Here is a 17027-nt window from a genome sequence, read left to right on the forward strand (position 1 = left end):
GACGCTTGCTTTCCAAGCAAAGGGCCTGAGGCTCTGCGAGAGTGGCGAGCCCGGTGATCGGCGCAGTCAGTGGCTGCACCGAGGCTCGAGCCAGGGAGGTCTTACTGGATACTCCAAATGAAGGAAATTATTTTGCCTCCCCAAATGAGTTTTTCTCTGGAACAAAGTGTCAAGTTCAACACGCCTGATGTTAAAAACGCCTTCAAAGTAGGCACAAGAGTCTCTCTCTTCACAAACCAGACCAAAGAGGTGGTCAAAGTTCTCTTTGCGTTCTCAAGGGGACTATGGCCTGAAACACAACCTGCCCAGTTTCTGTGAACACTGAAAGACACACGGTGCTCTCTCCCCTTCTCCCTCTTTTGCAGATAAAACCATTGCCTGGACTTTTCTGGAAATAAGTTAAACAGAAGCCGGAATGACAGGTAGTGTACATGCTAACGTGTGCTGTGGGAGAGAGGACCCACAGTGGCTGGGGGAGTGGGACAGGATGGGAGAAGACGTGACCTTAGGTCGGAGCTCAGGCCCCTGCAGAGTCGCTGTAGAAAACCAGCATCCCCGGGCTTACCTGCCAGCTGAGAACTCAATGCAGACACAGTTCATCATTCACCCGCTCGCACTGCTGACCAGGTGATGAGCCACGAGAGCGCTGGGGCGGCCAGGCGCCTCTGAAAATGGTCTTCTGGTTTTGCGTAATAGGGACAGCATTTGTCTTTAAAATCCCTTACACTTGTCGTGATTCCCTCCCATGTACTCCCTGACTCCCCCATTCCATTTCAGACATGGGCACGTCCCCATCCTGCACATGCGGACGCCTCTTCCTGCTGCGGGAGGAAAGCGACAAGTGTGCCCTCTGCAGCTCCACGGCAGCCGGTCAGCATGTCATCTAGTTGGGTTACCTGTCTGGATGTCACAGGCACCTGAGTGTGTGCGTCTCCTGTGCTGACTTCGCCAGTGCCCCTGTGGAGCAGGGAAGTCAGCGTGAGTGTGCGCCCGCACTGCGGTTTATTACTACTCTGACGGGCCATGCAAAGTGCTTTCCTTAAAAAATGAGTTTGAATGTGTACACTTTTATGACCATGACCTTAAGGCCCAGTCCTTACCCTCACTGCCCAGTCCATACCTTCTAGATGATGATATTCAGACACTCTATTCATAAAGTTCACACGTGACATTTTATATGGAAAGTTTCAACCTATCTTAGATGGAATGAGAGAGTGTAGCATGTGGAAAATATGACATTATATGTGACTAAAAAACACTATCAGAGATATTTAAAATATTTAACTTTCATCAATAAATGGACCAAAATTAAATGGTCTCTCAGTATAAAACAAATAGATTTCACATTAAAACAGCTTCCATGCTGAAGATTTAAAAAACAAATTTTGAAGTACCACTTACTGGTGATGAAATTAAATTAAATATCTGCCTTCCCTGCCTCAGATTATTCATGAGGCACAATATCCAGACCTTGGTCTACTTTGTGTTATAAGAGTTTATACTGAGTCGGGTGCAGGATGTAACACAGCAGAGGAAAGCAGTCTGAGGTAAAAAAGGGTGGAAGACATGTACCGGCAAGGAAGGGAGGGGGGGAGGGAGGAAGGGGGGAGGAAGGAAGGGGGGAGGGAGGAAGGGGGGAGGGAGGAAGGGGGGAGGGAGGAAGGGGGGAGGGAGGAAGGAAGCAAGAAGGCGAGTAGGAGGAGGAGAAGGAGGAGAAGGAGGGAAGGAGGGAGGGGGGAAGGAAGGAAGGAAGGAAGGAAGGAAGGAAGGAAGGAAGGAAGGAAGGAAGGAAGGAAGGAAGGAAGGGAGGGAGGGAGGGAGGGAGGGAGGGAGGAGAGAAGGAGGAGGAGGAGGAGGAAAAGGAGGGAAGGGGGAAGGGGGAAGGGGGAAGGGGGAAGGGAAGAACGAGCGTGAGGCCAATATCACGTGTCAACTTGACCGGGCCATGCGGTGCCCACATATTTGGCCAGACATTACTCTGGGTGGTTCTGCAGGGATGGTTTTGGATGAGACCGACATTGAAATCAACAGACTAAAGGGGCCCCATTGTGGGTGGGCCTCATCCGATCCGCTGAAGACCTGAGGGGAACAAAAAGCCTGACCTCCCCCAAGTAAGAAGGGTTCTCGAGCAGCCGGCTTCAGACCCCTCCTGCACCATCGTCTCTCCTGGGCCTGCCGCCTGCCGCCTCGCTGCAGACTGTGGACTTGCCAGCCCACAGCCAGGGGAGCCGATTCCTTATGATGCATCTTTCTCTCCAAACACACGCCCTGTTGTCTGCTTCCCCCAGAAGCCTGACTAATGCCCCTCCCCCATTACTCCCATTTGGAGAAAGCACACGAGCTGGTGCTGAGACCCTATGAAACGCTGTTGTGACAAAAGAGAAGCGCCTCGTCCCACACACACACTCTTTATTTATGTCCAAAAGAGACCAGACTTAAAAAGTTTTAAAAACTGAAGTAAGATAGAAACACCTTCATCATTAAGGAGGACTCTGAGGGCCTTAGTTGCCAACATGCCTGTGCCACCCACTCTCCATCTCCACATTCCCAGGGGCCTCGCAGACTTCCCAGAAGACGTCTTCAGGACAGCCTCCTCCCAACGTGGCGGACCCTTCCTTACAGAGGACCGAGGCCAGAGGCTGGGGATCCATGAGCCACCCCGCCTTGGAGTGAGTGTGGGAAATCGGGCAGCTCAGCTTCCCTGGTCCCGGCACTAACCTTTCCACTCCGGGGCTTCCTGTAGTTCAGGGGTGGAGACAGAGAGCAATGGTGGTAAGTCTTACAGCAAGTGTCACTAGCTTTTAACAAAACGAGCAGTCCCTACAGACTCCTCAATTTTGTCCAACATTTAGCACTTTTTTCTTAAGTATACTGTATTTTTAGAGTGGTTTTAGGTGCACACAGTCTGTCTTTATAGCACCATCTGCTGCTGCCTCTGGCCACTGCATTCTCTTCCTGTGGGGGGAGCGGTGGGGAGGAGGGAGAGGGGTGGGGCAGAAAAAGGAGTTCTCTTGGTAACTTAAATAGTAAGTGAGCATGACGGTCTTTAAACAGCAGGCACCTTTTAGGGCACAGCAGAAATAACAAAACTAAATAGGAAAATCGTTTATTTTCTGAACGCTGTATTCCCATTTAATAATTTAAAATAAATAGTCTCTGGGAATGATACCCAAGAAAAGTCGAGCAGAATAAAGTGCTAGAGACTGACGGGGTGCTCTTTTTCTGCCAGAGAGTGAGGAAGGGCCTCTCTCCCTCAGTTCATTTCTGAGGGTGGTGCAGCCCTCGGTCAGGGAGTGAGTGTGGCCTGGGTGGCAGAAGCCCAGGATGGGGGGCAGGTCAGCTCCAGGAGCACCTCGTCAACCACAGGGAGGCCCCGGCTTTACCCTGAGCGGGGCGGCAATCCTGGGGCTTCCCCACCATCACCTCAGTGCATCGCCTGTACTTCACCATTTTCCTGGGCTGGTGAGTATCCTGGGACATTCGCCCAGTGGGGCACCACATGGGATGACAGGATAGAGCACAGGGTCCGCAGGCCTGGGACCCCTGATGTCACCGTGCTGAGCAAAGGCCCTCACTCTCCTCCACGCCTGCCCCTCCTCTGTTTCAGGGAAATGCTTCTTTCTCTCTTCCCGCTTCCCTCAAGGCCTCCCCCAGCCCAACTTCTGAAACTCTAATTCTCCCTAATCCTGAAAGATCTTTCTATGGCCTATTAAATCCAGTCCCTTTTTCCTGGATGATGGCACAGGTTTACAAATTAGGAGAGTCTGAATGCCACATTCAGCTACACCTTGGAGACTGAAATGAGAGGCATGGTCCGTGTCCCAGGGGCACCTTAGGTCCGAGAGCCACATCGGTTGGGGCATTTGGGGACACGTCTGAGCCCCAGCGTCACTGGTTTTGAAAATCCTGGAGACATTTTCCAAAGGGATGGGGGGCTCACAAATGCCGACATCCACAAACATTCAAACACTCACTAAACTGCTGCTACAAGTGATGCTGACCACACCAGGTTACATCTGCCTGGATGACAACTGCTCCATCTGCAGAGAGAGAGGAAAGAGTTCAGCCACAAAACCTCGATGTGGAAACCACCTAAGTGTCCACTGACCGACGGTGGGTAAAACCATGAGGTACAGACATACAATGGAGCATCACACAGCCTTCAAAGAGAAGGGAACCCTGCCCCTGCTGCAGCACGCGGGCACCCAGAGGGCATTATGCTCTGAAAATCAGCCAGTCGCAGCATGACCAGCACCTCATGTCCCACTTACGTGAGGGCCCTAGAGTAGCCACATTCATAGCAGCAGAAAGTGGAATGGTGAATGCCAGGGGCTGGGAGAGGGGGTCGCAGAGCTGTTCAATGGATATAAAGAGCTGGCTCTGCAGCAGAAAGTGCTAGAGACTGTGCCTGTGGCAGTGACAGGCACTTGGCATTTGTGAAGACGGTAGTTCTCATGTTAAGTGTGCCTATCACAATAAAATAAAAATTTAAAAATAGATACAATGGATTGTATAAATAATAAAAATAGTAAAGAAAGCAAGAGTTCGGCCATGACAGTCCTCCCAAGACAGGAGGACCAGCTGAAAGGCCCTGCAAGGCACCATGAGGAACGTCTGAGCTTGAGAATGCCTCCTAACTTCTCGGTTGGTTGGAGAAGAATTTTTCATGCTGGGTCAGAACCCCTTTCTCCTCCTTCCAGGAGTTGATGACCACCCTCTGCTCTCAGGCATGGGCCCACGTGGCACGGACCCTGCTTCTAGCCCAGGGCAGGCCGGGGCTGTGCTGAAGCCCCATGCGCAACCACCGCCCTGGCCACAGGAGAGGTCCAGGAGGGCGTGTGCCAGCCTCGCAGGACGGGCAGAGTCCCTGCTCCCACTCTGGCAGGAGCCCTGAGGATGCTCCCCTCTCCCTGAAACCTGAGGGGAGCTGCCTTCTCACAGCAAGGGCAGGGAGGGGCCGGCTCCCTGCAGGAAGGCTCTCAGAGGCCAGGAGCCAAACTCCAGGGTGCTGCCCAACTCGAGGGCGCCACCTACCGCTGCATCAGCCCCTTCTCAGCAGCTTGAGCCAATGGACTCCCCATGGGATTGAGGTTTCTGTCACTAAAAATCACATTTTAATTCAGACAGACAGAACATGAGGGTATGTGTCATATTTGCTGATAAATTACTAAATGCAATTTTTTAAATCGGTCATTTATATGAGATGAAACAGTAATAGCTCTCTTGTTCAGTCTGTATCTTTTCCATCAAGTATCTTTTGACCAGACTGTCACGACAAATTAAATATTGTCCCTTGGTGTGTCCCAGTTACTCAGGGTACAACGTATACGCTACTTGTGAGGGATGCTCCTTCCAAAGTATCGCAATCCGTGTAAAGTACCCTGGATCCTTGGCGGGGGGAAAGGAGAAGAAATTAACAAAAGCCTTTGAGCCTGTGGATGGAGGCATTTTCTTTTCCTTCTTTTGTCTCAGAAAGAGCTACGTTAACTGACACTGATTTATTACAACCCAGGAGTTAAGAATCATGTTTTTAGTATGTTTGAGATTCATAAAGATGAGTATTATTCTTAGTCTTCTTTTCCTGTATGTACATTATTTCAAAGTAGTACTAAGAGTGGTACCAAGAAAAAGAAAATTATGAAAAGTTAAACCTAGAATTTTCAATTGCACTCATCTTAAAAAACACTTGAAAAGATTAATATTACACTTTCTTGGAAATCTTAGAAACCACATTTTTAAAATACTGCAATGAGCCCTGGCCAGTGTGGCTCAGTGGTAAGGGCATGGGCCTGCCCACCAAAGGGTCATGGGTTCGACTTTGGGTCAAGGTACGTATCTGAGTTGCAGGTTCGATCCCTGGCCCCAGCCGGGGCTCGTGTGGGAGGCATCCAATCGATGTGTCTGTCTCATATCAATGTTTCTCGCTCTCTACCCCCTGCCTCCTCCTTCCCACTCTCTCTGAAAATCAATGAAAAAAATATCCTTGGGTGAGGATTAACCAAAAAATACTGCGGTGAATAAAATATATCATCGTAAGCAGATGTACAATTTAATCCTGGAGAAAATAATTAAAACTAAGGTTTCTCCAATAAAGGGGAGAAATAACAATAGGAGATCATAGCATAGTTACATGCTAATTACCACCTTCTGGATGTGCTTAACATGTATTCATTGACAATATGAACCTCTGAGATTTAAAAATCACAAACCCGTCAATGTTGCAAATTCATAAATGTAGAGGTAAATACCTAGAAATAAGTAAATTTTAAGAACTGAAGCCTTTCAGTGTTTAGAAGGTCAACCCAAATGTTAAGTAGAAATTGTACGGCAAATAAATTGACAATACTACTAGTTTCCACTAAATTTCTCCATAATATGGCTGTCTGGAGTTGCATTTGTACAGATACTTCCTACAATCACATGGGTACCCCAGAGACTAAGACGAATCACTCTACAGCAGCCAACAGTTTCAAAGAGTGTTGTTTTGCCCTGGCCGGTTCTGGCTCCGTGGTTAGAGCATCGGCTCATGGACTGAAGGGTCTCGGGTTCAATACTGGTCAAGGGCATGTACCTCGGTGGCAGGCTCTATCCCCAGCCCCAGTTGGGGCCCATGCAGGGGGCAACCAATCAATGTCTCTCTCTCTCCCCCTTCCACTCTCTCTGAAGAGCAATGGGAAAAATATCCTCCGGCGAGAATTAAAAAACAACAACAAGAAACAAAAGGGGTGTTGCCTGTATATGGTTCAAAAACATGCCAAAGCAGATGATGGGTCAGTAAAGTCAGCCCAACAGCCTTCGGCTCGAAGAGCGTAGCATATTTCCCTAGCACCACTGATGAGCATCTCTGAGAGCATTTCTCTTTCACTTTCTCCCTTCTCCCTCCAAAGAGTCATACCATTCTGTTTCCAGGGTTGCAGTCAGAATCGATGGTTTGTTGGTGGCCATATCTGGAAACAGTGATTGAAAATCTCTGCAGCAATTCTGGACATGTTTGGACTGCACACTCTACTCTGGCACTTTCAAAGAACATTTCTGCACTGTTACTTTCTTGTTCAACAGGGGCACCGTCGCCCTGAAATTCATTCACATGCTGTGCCATCACAGACTCATGTCTTTCCCTTGATAAAGGTTCTGCTAGAACATCAGCTAAAGTTTTCTGAACCTGGCTTTTCTTCTGTGACATGGTCCCATTGAGGTGACAGTCAAAACCTATGTTCCCAGGAAGTTGGAATCTCTGGTCCTGAGGTCCAAAGGGTCCCAAAATTTCATCCGGCCATACTAGTCAAGAGAATATATTGGGAGGTGTAGTGGCCACATGGGACTCATCAGAACCCGAAGATCTTGCAGTTGAAAAGGCTTTGGGACCAACAACCCTTTTAACTAAAGAGTAAACTCCTGGGAGATGGGAAACCAGTCTGGCTCTGTCACAGAGCACATTGGCATTTCTAGTGGAAAGAGCAGATGCAAAATATCTTTCCTTCTGTAAAGTCAGTCTGGTCACCACCACTGCCTCCAGTTGTTCCAGACCCTGACTCTTCCCACCATCAAGGGGAGACATTTTCAATGACGTTTCCACTCGTCTGAAGTGAAACATAAATGGAAATTGAAAGTTAAACTTGCATTTTTCTATATTCCTGTTTCTGAATGCTTCACCGGAAAACACATTTTTTGCTAATTGTGGCGGGAAAATAAAGAGTAGAGTGGCCTCGTGTTGCTCCTGCAAGCTCTTGGCCTGTCAGTAGGTCAATTTTTGCTAGAAGAAAGTCACCTCTGTGTCTCCTGTTACCTCAGGGCTTTTGTTGCCCATGCCGTGAAAAATCTTTGTGGTCCCTAAGAAAGGAAACAGAGTTCTAGTTAAAATTTGCAATGAAACATAAGAATTAACAATCCACGGTTTTGAAGCCTTACAATACGTTCTCATTCTCAACCTTTGTGCACCATCTTAAAATCCAGTTTCTTTCTGGGTCCTGTAAGAACAAGGTTGCCACTGTGAAATTTTACACCACATTTTAAGGGTCCCACATATGCTCCCAAGTACAATGGCCCAAGTCCCCCCTAAGTTCTTCTTCCATTAAGTACGTCTCTGAGCCTGCAGTCCAACGTCCCCATCAGGGCACACACATGGGCACCAGGGAAGATGGGCAGTGCATACACGTTAGTCATAGAAAGGAAACCAGTTTCTCAGAGGACCACTTGAAATCTTAAAACTTATTTGTTGGCCCTAACCAGTTTTGCTCAGTGGTCAGAGCATCGGTGCTCAGACTGAAGGGCCCCGGGTTCAATTCCGGCCAAGGGCAGGTACCTCAGTTGCAGGCTCGGCCCCCGTTAGAGGCGTGTGCAGGAGGGAACCAATTGATGTCTCTGTCACATCGATGTCTCTCTCTCCCCCCCTCCCACTCTCTCTGAAAAGCGATAGAAAAATATCCTTGGTGAGGATTAAAAAGCAAACAAAACTTATCTGTTGAACTCACTGGTTGTCTCTTTACATCAGTGCTAGAATTTCATTAAGGCTAGAACGTCACCTCTTCTGCAGGGATTCCGTTTGTCACGTGGTGACAAGAACAGCATGGCTTATGTTTCTTGCGTGGATTCTCACAGGAGCCCAGTCCAACTGTAAGCTCAGTAATTATTTTGGCCTTTATCGTTGGCATCTTTGCAGTCTCCTTTTGCTTGGTCCTATTTTATTTGTTTTTTATATTATTATATTATATTATATTATATTTTATTTTATTTTATTTTATCTCATTATTTTATCTCATTATTTTATCTCATTATTTTATCACTATTATTTGGAATCCTCACCCGAGGATATTTCTCCATTGCTTTTCAGAAAGAGCAGAAGGGACAGAGAGGGCGAAACACGGATGTGAGAGAAACACATCGACTGGTTGCCTCCTGCACACACCCCGACTGGGGCCCGGGATGGAGCCTGCACCGGAGGAACGTGCCCTTGACTGGGAATCGAACCCAGGACCCTTCAGTCCATGGGCCAACGCTCTAACCACTGAGACAAACTGGATAGGGCAGATGTTATATTTTTTAAGTTGACTATTCTGTTCAGCATATGTTTTGATATAAACCATCTATGCGCTTTTAAAAGGCTATATGAAAAAAAGTTTTAATTCTTTTCCAAGGAAAATGACCAAACCAGCTGGGTGGATAAAGTATACGCCTTTGAGACTTTGCCTGAAGAATGTGTCCTCCACTGCATAAAATCTCTCTCGTTTACTGATCACTACAAACATGTAGAGTGCAGAGCACTCGTCGCACATGAGTACGGAGGAAACCTGAAAGAGCGTCCTTCTTGTCCACTCCCACCGGGAGCCCGCTGGAAGCCGTCCTGGTTTCTCGGGGTGCATGCGTGTGACCCTATGACACTCCTCCACACGGGCGTTTCCCAAACTACCAACTGAAAGCCCAAATGTCCACCAACAGGAGAACGGTTAAGCCAAGCTGCTGTCTTCACACAAGGAAATACTACTCGCATCAAAAATGATCAAACGTCATATAGCACAAAGAAGTCAGACACAAAGGGCCGTGGGCTGTGGCTCCGCTGACACCAAGTTCTAGGGCAGGAAACCACCCACGCAGCAGTTGTGGAGATCAGGTTAGTGGGGGCCTAGCGGGGCAGGCGACGGAGATGGACCGCAAGGGCCACAAGGAAACCTGTGGTGACGGTGCTGCTCTCTGTCAGGACTGGGACAGTGGTTTCACAACTGTGTGCCTTTGTGAAAACACACCGAAGAGGGAACCCTTAAAAGCGATACATCTTACTTATGTAAACTGTACCTTATAATGTTTGTTCACTTGTTAAAAAATGAGTGTGCTATGACATGTTCAAAGGTGTTCCTTTAAGGCCGGGGTGGGGAGTCTTTATTCTGCAAAGGGCCATTTAGATATTTATAACATCATCAGCGGGCCATACAAAATTATCAACTTAAAAATTAGCTATGAAAAAAGCTCCTACATTTACTGAATTTTGAGTCCCGCCTGCGGTTGCCTTGGCTGGGCCAGACCAAATGATTTTGCAGGTGGCTATATAGGACCCACGGGCCAGACATACCCACTCCAGCTCTAAGGGGTGAGATCCCAGTAAACTGACTTTGGGAGACAAGAGCATAAAAACAGCTCAACTGGTATACCAGTACAGGACCTCTCATGACGTATGGCCACATGAACTAAAGTCAAGATGCTCCCAAGGATCCTTAATAGAGCAGGAAGTGTCCCACTAGGTCAACACCTGCTTGGGGTGACTTGAAGTACAACTCTGTCTGGTGGCTCCTACACTGCTGGTGCAACCAGGCCCTGTGCACAGAGATCTTCCCTCCTCGTGCCACAGAAAACACAACACACAACACACGGCGACTGGTGAGAACTACACTGAAAAATAAATCTAAAGCCAAAAATCTGGTATTGTTAGGTATTTGAGCTAGTCATCAAAAACTTTCAGTCTCTTAATGGCAGGCACCTCCAAATCCTTAACTGCTCATCTTCCATGCTTGCTTCTCTCTCTAGATTTCCATTCTTACAATCAGGCGATGAGATCAAACATTCCTTGAACTGTCACCATGGTATTTCTCAGTCTGAGAAAACCAGCTTTCCTCTTCACTTTGGAAAGAAAGCTGGGGAAATGCCATTGTGCAGAGACAGGAGACTCTATCTTATTAGTGTCATTTTAATATGAACATTTTCTTTTTTTTTTTTTAAATCCTCATCTGAGGATATTTTTTCCACTGCTTTTCACAGAGAGGGGAAAGGGGGGAGAGAGGAGGGGGGGAGAGAAAGAGGGAGGGAGGGAGGGAGGGAGGGAGGGAGGGAGGGTCGATGTGATACATCAACTGCCTGCCTCCCCCATGCACCCTAACCAGGGCCAGGGATCCAGCCTGCAACTGAGGTATGTGTCCTTGACAGGATTGAACCCAGGACCCTTCAGTCTGAGGGCCGTCGCTCTAACCACTGAGCCAAACCAGCTAAGGGTATATGAACATTTTCTGTTTGGGGAAGTCAAATACATTTCCATGAGGTACCTTCTTGGAATTGGGTATATTACAATGCAAATGACCTCTGGGTATTGCTGGGGAGACAATCTGAAGCTGCCTGCAAGTAAAGCGGAAGGTGAGGCCTGAGGCTGGGGGGAACAGACAAGGCTGCACAGGGCAACTGCTCTTCCAGGCACAGTGGGTGGTGGCCAGAGCCCAGGCCTGCCTACTCTTGCATCCCCTTGAAAAGAAGGCAAAATAGGAATGGAGCTCCTAGAAATCCACTCCCCTCCCAGAGAGCACTAATTTTCATAATATTCCCAGCTTTTTTACAAAACAAGTAGCTGCTGTATGGACATCTGAAAAAACAAGGCCAAGAGCACGTGTTTTGGAGTTTGTAGATGGAAAGGTGATGTAGAGGTTATACAAATGTGTCTCTGAGAGGTTAACAATGGGCTCCAGTGATTTCAGTGAGAAAAGCAGTTAATGCATTCAAATAAGAATCTGCAAAATAAATTGTTTAAACATTTTTTCCCATCAAAAACAAGCCAAATTAAGGAAGAAATTACTATGAAAGGAAACCTCTTTCCAAAGGATCTATTTTAAAGAGCCTGCAAAACCAGGGGAAACTAGGCAGTAATCTTTTGAACTGCATCTTGAAATTGTCTGCCTGTTACATCTGTTGGTACTTTTCTGATTCCATTAACTGACATTCAAATATCCCAATAAAAAGTGTGTAATTTATATACTTTCCATTATAGGGATATGAGGCACACAGTCCTTGGATGCCTGTCTCTGACAACCATCTGGATCATATTATACATGGAGTTATTGTCAACTTTGAAAACAGTTTCTATTCTGTTGTGGCCTCATTAAAATATCTATTAAAACACTCCAATATAATACACATACCTAGTTTTTGAAACTCCCAGGTCCAGCAATAAAGATGCCCTTTGAATAATTTCCATGTCAGTTTATTGTGCACAGAGATGGAATCACAGGCTTGAGTTGAAAATCATTAGCAGTAGCGCCTGAGGTGTTATAAAGAGAGAAAGTAAGGACTTTATTTTATATGCCTTGGCTATTTAAACTTACGTGCTCATTTATGGCTGGTCGGGCGTGGCTCAGCGGCTGAGCCTCGACCTAGGATCCAGGCAATTGGTGTTTGATTCCCAGTCGGGGCACATGCCCAGTTGCGGCCTTGATCAATGACCCTCTCATCATTGATGTTTCTGTCTCTCTCTCTCCCCCTCTCCTTTCCTCTCTCTGAAATCAATAAAGATATATATAAAAAAACCACAGAAAACAAAACAAAAAAAAACCCTTACATGCTCGTTTAAAACAGATTTTCCCAGTGGGACTCACAGATTCATCTGCTCCGAGGTTGCCTGGCATTGTGACGCTAAGTTTTCTGCCCAGTCTGGGCTCTCGCAGTGGATGACCCAGCCAATGAGGCACGCTCCCAGAGCCAGGCTCACACATTAGCATCAGTGGCAGGTGCCAAATTACAGTGAATGCCCTTTATAAAGGGAGGCTCTCAACGTGCACAGGGCACCCTCACGCATCAGTCTTCAGAGCACCATGGCATGAAAAGAGTTAGTCTTGTTGGAGGATACTCACTCTGTACTCCAGCAGTAATTTATATCAACAGCAAAGAGCTGAAAGCACTTATATGACAACTAGGTGTGAATAAACCCTTTCCCTGACAGGCGAGCTATGTGCTTCCCACCCCAGGAAGCAGAGCTTCTGTGGTGGTGATGAGTGTCGACCCATCTAGACAGAATCACAAGCTTGATAAATAAGCGTCTTTACCAGGGAAAGGATGTAAGACAGCCATGGCCTATTTCAGCTCTTTCTGCCATCATTCTAATAGGTTATACTTAGAGTTACTAGAAGTTTTCTAGTCCACAGAAATGCTGAGAAACTCATTATAGATTCTGCTGGGTGCAGGGAGACGAGACTCTACCGTCCTTAATTAGGCTTAGTTCTTCATCTGATTTCCACCACACTGGCAGCCAGCAGGTGGCTCACTGGTCCCTCCGTGCAACACAAGTGGAAGGCAGAGTTAGGACAAAAGCACCTTGTGTGACACTGAGAAAAGTTACTGGGTCATATGAGCGCAGGAGACAGTCACTTCACCACCACAACAAACAGGATGGTGGCAGATACAGAGACACCTGGTGGGATCATCTCAATGCACTTGTGAAGGCCCCCATTTGTAAGGGTTCCCATTGGTGAGGTCCTCCTCAGCGTGCAGAGCAGGAGCAAGAAAGGTGATGACGATTTCCCAGGAAGGGCACATATGAACAGGTCATCCACACACTTCCTCATTTGTTCCTATCCCAGGTGGGACCACGTAACAAGCAAGCACATGGACATGTGAGGAAAGGGTAGGGTAGATGGTAGTTGCAGAAGGCCACTGCCAAGCAAGCCAGCAAAGAAGCTGCCTAGCCTGGCCCGTGTTCACCTGTGAGTCTCTCTGGACCACAGATCCTCTGAGGGGAGCCATGGGACCTTCCCTTCTTGACATTTTCATGGGCATTTTACGAACTACTTCAAAGCTCTCACTGAAACCCAGCTTGGAGTCAGTGAACTGAGATCACCTAAGGATAACATAGCCTGGAATGAGTCTGTTCAGCAGGATGGCGAGAATCTTCACCCATGTCGTCAGACGACAAGCAGCACGCAGTCAGTCCTTCCCAAGCAGAGGTCCTTCTTTCTGTCCCACTTCAGCAAAAGTGACAATGGGAAAATGCATGTTTGAAGGCTGTGGGCCCTCATTTCTGTTTCCTTTGGCCCATAGTGTGCTTTTGAAAAAATACAGAAATAGTTACCAATGTGTAAAATTTTAGAGATTTCCCATTAAAAATGTCTAGATTATGGCTTCTCCAAAAAAAAAAAAAAACAAGAAGAAAAAAACCCCCAAATCCAGCAGCTCCAAGTCTTCATTCAGCATGGCAGGAACTCCCTGGGCTAAGAAAAGACCACCTTACTGGATGGTCATAAGTTCCCCCCCTTCACTCAGGACCTTCCATGTCCATTCACTCACTCACTCACAGCACCTGGTTTCAGGCTGCCATCGGGGTGCTCTCTCTCTGCTCCAGAGAAATGACAACGTCCTTGTCTGTAGAGCAAGGTAGGAGTCTCAGGGTGAACCCAGAGCACTGCCCTACACAAGGACTCTGCTCTCATTCCTCCATGATTCTCCCAGGTCCATGGACAGACCCTTTGGCTCGTTAGTATTTTTAATTTGCAATGTCAATGTTAAAGGAACTTCCCCAGAAGAAAGCCCAGTGTAGGTGCCAACACTGGACGGCCAAGGACACAGTGCACCAAGAGAGGCAGTGGGGGGCCCTGGGACACAAGACACGATGAGTTTCGATCCACGCTGTCTCAGGTAGCAGATGTCAGCTTCTAGGAAGTTTTTCTGTACGTCAATGTGCATCAACAGCAAAGAGGTTAATTACGGATACCACTTAGCTAAGCATTAGGATAAAGTAAGAAATGTATAGCTTCTGTGAAATATTCTTTTATTTTTTTTAATATATCTTTATTAATTTCAGAGAGAGGAAAGGAGAGGGAGAGAGAGAGAGAAACATCAATGATGAGAGAGTCATTGATCGAGGCCACAACCCGGGCATATGCCCTGACCGGGAATCGAACTCCGATTGCCTGGATCCCAGGTCGACACTCAGCCGCTGAGCCACGCCCGGCTGGGCTAAATATTCTTTAATTGAGCAACTGACTTTAATATTTTGAGAATTTTGGATTCAAGGTATTCCTTACGTACGAAGTAATATGAACGGTGACTGTTAAAAGAGGCATTAAATGCATCGATTGTATCGTGATTTTACAGGTTTTATTCATCACACTGAAGGTTTTGAAAGACCAGTATGTGTTCTTTGCTGTTGACATAAAGAGAAAAGACAACTGTTAATAGCAAGTCACCTTTTAAACTGAATCTGTTTTGTTTTTAATTAAAATATTTTTCTTCATGACACCAAAAACAAAGACCAAAAAAAAAAAGAAAGCAAAAATAAACAAGTGACACTACAAAGCTTCCGCACAGCAAAGGAGACCATCGACAAAATGCAAAGACAATCAATATAAAATGGGAAAAAACATTTGCAAATCATACACCTAATAAGAGGCTAATATCCAAAACATAAAGAACTCACACAACTCAAGAGAAAAACAACACCACAAAACTAATTCATCAAAAAATGGGCAGAGGAACTGAACAGACATTTTCCTGAAGAAGACATGCAGATGGCCAGCAGGTACATGAAAAGGTGCTCAACATCATCAGGCCAACGCAAATCAAAACCACTAGAGATGTCACCTCACAGCCCTTAGAATGACTCCTGTCAAAAAGACAAGAGATTACAAGATGGGAGGAGAAGGGAACCCTCGTGCAGTGTTGGTAGGAATGAGATATTTCTATCTTTAACTTTTTAAGGAACCTACATACTGCTTTCCATAGAGGTTAAGAAAGTAGAACTTAGAAGTTCTCTCTCTCTGTCTCTCTCTCATGAGCAAACACACTCACACACTCACGGATAAATATCTGAGGTGATTTATGTCTTAACTAACTCAATGAGGAAGTCCTGTCACAATGTATACGTATGTCCAATCATCATGTTGTACACTTTAAATATCTTAAAATGTTATTGGCCAATTATACCTCACTAAAGCTAAAATTAAACACTTGTTTTCTTCTAAACAACCCTCTAAGAAAGAGCAAATCACAAAACACTAAGGAAACAAACAAGTGCCACACATGCTCTCATGGAAGATTTTGGCAAAACAACCTGCAGAAGTTCCAAATCACCAACGCTTTCTTCATGCTCTTGGTCTCTTCCAGAGACGATTTTGAAATTTAATTTCAAATGTCAAAAGTATCTTGCCTGGAGAAAAAAAAATCCACTCAAGTTTCTCCCAAAGAGCAAGATTATAAAACTGTTCAAATCATAGTTTCTCATCCCAAACTCGGCGAGACCACAAATAAATCTGCCTGCTACTTGCAGCCACAGGAGGTGAGTCTGGCCAAGGAGAGCATAGGGAGGGCACTCTTGAGTTTGGAGATTTGTCTCCAAATCTTCCTGCACAGTCACAGCCTACCTCCAGCCCTGTCCGGGCTCCCATCCTCTCCCTGCCCTGTTCCTAGTGTCTCATTGAGCCTGTTCTGCTTTTTCTGGGCTTTGCAGGCAGCAAGCCTCCTCCCCTGCGATCCGGGCTCCTACAGCCGACATCTGAACAGCCTCCATTGCCAGGGCAGCTCCTTAGTGGCTGCATGGACAGCTTCTGGGTCTCGTCAGAACCATCACTGTGTCGCTACAGGGCCCTAGGACCCCACACAACAGTGTGGATGAGAAGCGTTCATGACCCTTTTCCCATCAACTTTTGGGAAGTAGAACAGGCAGAGGCTTCTGATGGCTTGGGCAGATGGTCCACTCAGTAAAGAGCAGGGTATTCCGACCTTCCAGATGGCAGAGTAGGGAAATGCTCTGCTCCCCTCCTCCCAGCACTACATCAAAATTACCAATACATAATAGAACCACCACTCTTGGAACCACCTGAAGACTAGCTGAACAGACCTCCTATAACTAAGGATATAAAGAAGAAGCCACATCAAGACTGGTAGGAGAGGTGGAGATGCAAAATATGCTGTGCTGGTCCCATACCTGCGTGGGGCAGTTAGGAATCAGCAGGGATCTCTCTGCTGAGGAGGTCCCCCATGTGGAGTGAGGGGTCTCAGCCCCACACCAGGTTCCCCACCTTAGGGTTCCAGTGATTGGAAAGAGAAGTCCTCATAACTTCTGGCTGTGGAGACCAGTGAGGACTGTGGCTGAGTGAGACAGAGGCTGCTAGAGTCTCAAGTGTTCTTCTTAAAGGGCCCATGCACAGACGTACTTGCTCATGGATTCACTTATTCTGAGCTCCAGCGTTGAGGCAGCTGCTCGAAAAACGCCACAGACATACGAGAAGGAAATGAATTGTCGGGCTTCAGGGCAAGGGCTGGAGGGGCTGCTCTTTCCAGGACAAAAG

At 46.8% G+C, this 17027-nt stretch overlaps 1 pseudogene; it reads right to left on the bottom strand.

Annotated features, from left to right (window-relative positions):
• Window positions 1-6580: 6580 nt before the first annotated feature.
• LOC107544211 (methylmalonic aciduria and homocystinuria type D homolog, mitochondrial pseudogene) lies at window positions 6581-12133 on the bottom strand (annotated as a pseudogene).
• Between the last annotated feature and the right edge of the window lie 4894 nt (window positions 12134-17027).

Source organism: Miniopterus natalensis, chromosome 12 (assembly GCF_054644295.1).
Source record: "Miniopterus natalensis isolate mMinNat1 chromosome 12, mMinNat1.hap1, whole genome shotgun sequence".
NCBI lineage: Eukaryota > Metazoa > Chordata > Mammalia > Chiroptera > Miniopteridae > Miniopterus > Miniopterus natalensis.